The sequence below is a fragment of the Emiliania huxleyi genome (assembly GCF_000372725.1).
Source record: "Emiliania huxleyi CCMP1516 chromosome Unknown EMIHUscaffold_1321, whole genome shotgun sequence".
In the NCBI taxonomy this organism is placed as follows: domain Eukaryota; phylum Haptophyta; order Isochrysidales; family Noelaerhabdaceae; genus Emiliania; species Emiliania huxleyi.
In genome coordinates, this window is record NW_005201267.1 from 5,041 (window position 1) to 7,938 (window position 2,898).

General features: G+C 67.7%; 1 protein-coding gene across 1 annotated transcript in view; it reads left to right on the forward strand.

The window, feature by feature from the left end:
- The first annotated feature begins 1,905 nt into the window (after positions 1 to 1,905).
- EMIHUDRAFT_447018 (hypothetical protein) overlaps positions 1,906 to 2,898 on the forward strand; it is a 2,753-nt gene continuing 1,760 nt past the window's right edge. Inside the window, exon 1 of the mRNA XM_005788720.1 lies at positions 1,906 to 2,533. The gene's annotated coding sequence lies outside the window, so the exon portion shown is untranslated. The remainder of the gene's footprint in view (positions 2,534 to 2,898) is intronic.

The following is a 2,898-nucleotide window of genomic DNA, read 5'->3' on the forward strand; positions in this document are numbered from 1 at the left end:
CGCCCTTGCCCCCTCCATTTCCGCCGTCACGGAGGCCGCCTCCGGCCTGGCCGCCACCCTTGCACCGGCCGCTCTATCATCCGCCGCCCTGCGTCTGCTCGCCCTACTACGACTTCGAGCGCGGCCTCGCGAGCTCGCCTACCTTTCAGAACGATACCAACGCGCTCTTTTACACCCTCCAGACCAGCTCCGTCTGGCCGCTCAGCCTCCCCGTCTACGACCCGGCGTGGGGCTGCGCGTGCGAGAGCGCCGAGGACCGCCCCGTCTGGCTCGCCGCCCTCGACCTGTGCTTCTGGTTCGACAACCAGACTGCGACGCAGCGAGAAGCGCTCTTTGGCGGCTCGGGACAGCTGCAGCAGGCCTACGAGCGCGCCTGCGCCGCCGTCGCGCCGGGCGAGCAGGTCAACGAGTACTACCACCATGTCCGCCTGTGCGCGACGCCCGCCTTTGTGCGCGACCTCTACTTCCTCGCCAGCAAGGAGTACTGCGTCCCCGACGAAGCCAACAGCTTCCAGCTCTACCCGCGCCTCGCCCGCGACGGCGCCATGATGTGCGGCACCGACATCGGCCCGGTCGGGGCCACGCAGAGCAATGAGGAGGCGGACTGCCCCTGCAATATCTTCTTCGACTACGACGCGCTGGCCAACTCCTCGGCGACCGCGCTCGATAGCGTCAACACCTTCTACGCCGCGATCAGCCAGCCCAACAGCTCCTGGCCGGTGCGGCGGCCACGCACGCGCGACGGCGAGTGCGCGTGCGACGACCCCGAGTTCCGGCCGGTGTGGCTGGCGCCGATCGACATGTGCGACTACTACGACCGCCAACCACCCGAGGTGCAGGCGCTGCTCCTGCCGCCCGATCCCGGGGCGCAGGCGCTGCACGAGAGGGCGTGCCTGGGGCTGTCGAGGACCGAGCAGAACCGCGACTTCATGCACGTCAAGTTCTGCGCGGACCGTGACTTCATCACCGACATCTTCTACGAGCACGACTACTGCCAGAGGCCCGACGAGCTCGGCCAGCTTATTCCGAGGACTGCGCCGGACGGGCTGCTCTTCTGCCAGGGCATCATACCATCGCCGTCGCCCCCGCCCTCGCTGCCGCCCTTTTCGCCGTCGGAGATCCTGGAGATCGGTCCCTCCGAGCTCTCAGATTCTGCCTCTTCGACGTTGCTGTGGCCGATCGTTGGCCTTATTGCCGGCCTGTGCTGCATGTGTTGCTGCTGCACATGCGTTGTGCTCGCCTGCCGCTATGGACGCATGGAGCTAGCGTGCGATGCCACCACTGGAGATCCGCAGCTGCATGTCAATGTCTATGGACTGGTGCGGCGGCTGCAACCCGGAGAATCCATTCGCCTGGGCGAGGAGCGGCTGAGGGTGACTGGGGTCGCCGAAGCCAGCAGCCGCTTTTCTCGGATGATGCGCCTGATTTCTGGTGCTAGACGAGAGAACGCAGACCTGCGGGTCACGGTCACGCCCCTTGTGCAATCAAATCATCCTGAGGGCGAGAGGGTATCGAGGCGCAGCTCGTCTGGTGGGCGCCTCAGCGGCCGCCTTAGCCTGCGTGCCACTGCCCCGCGGGCGCTACGATCGACAGGGATTGACGACCGCGAGCGCACGGGAAGATAGACCGATGTGTATGTGGAGAGGCGGGGGGGGGGGGGGGGGGAGCGCGCGCGGCGCGAGAGAGAGAGCGAGATAACAGAGAAGTGAGGTAGGAGGAAACAGCATCAGGTTGAGTTATTGGACCAATTGTAGCAGCTGTAGCTCCGCTGCGTTTGAGCCCTTTGAGGTTTGTGTGTGTGCCAATGCCATGTGCCATCAAGTATCATGTTGTGAGACTGTAGGGTAGTCTGTGCTAGCGACCACAGAGTACACGGTAGAGCATCCAATGTGTGTAGTAAGTACTGGATGTGCGGTATACGTAAAAGAAAAACAGATAATCGGTGTGCGCGCCGCTTGCCCTTGCGGCGGTCAGTCAGGGCTCAGCAAGACGTGTGCGCGCGAGGGTCTGGGGGTGCCGATAGCGGAGCGCAAAGAGCTCTCTCTCACCACGGACGTCCCCGCCGCGGCCGACGCCGCGAGCCACGACGCGACCTCCTCCTTCTCGGGGAGCTTCGTCACCGCTGGCCCTTTGTTTGCGGCCCGGCCGAGTGCCGACAAGATCGAGAAATCCGCCCTCTTCTCTCTCTTTCTCCTCCGCATTGACGCGCGCGCGGCTGGCAGCGCGCACCGGTCCCTCAGAACCACTCCACCCCCCCGATCGGCGGCGACCTGCAACGCCGGTCGTCGTCGGCGGCGGCTTCGCCGGCCGAGGGCGCGGCGTGTCGCCCGGAGGCACGGCTGCGGGCGAGGATCTCGCCGATCACGTCGGCCGCCGCGGGCTTAGCGGCCTCGGCCCTCGAGAATCTCTCCGTCCTCGCCGCCGCCTGCTGCCGCGTGTGGAAGGCAGCGCTGCCTTGGCCCGACGCGCCAAGCGGGGCGCGCGGCTCGCCAAAGTCGGGCCCCGTCGACGGGTCCTCCTTGTCGGCCGCGGGGTGCGCCGGCGAGAGTGGCGCGTCCCTATCGACCCCGAGCAGCTGCACCCCGCGCTTGCCAAAGCGACTGTTTGCCGCCGCCGCCGCCCGCTGCCCCCACTCGGCGCCCACCGCCGCCCCCCTGCTTGCCAGAGCCGCCGCCCGCTGCCCCAACCCTGTGCCTGCCGACGCCCCGAGGCGAGTCCACTCGCCCTCGCCGCCGCCCGCCGCCGCCGCAGCCAGCATCTGCGAGGGCGCGCGCGCAGGGGCTGGGTGGGCAGCCAAGCTGCCTAGGGGTGGGAAGGCGATGGAGGGAAAGAGGCTGCGGTGGGGGTACGGGTGCGGGGCGCATGCCGGTGGGGTGAAGAGGTTGCGGGGTGGCGGGG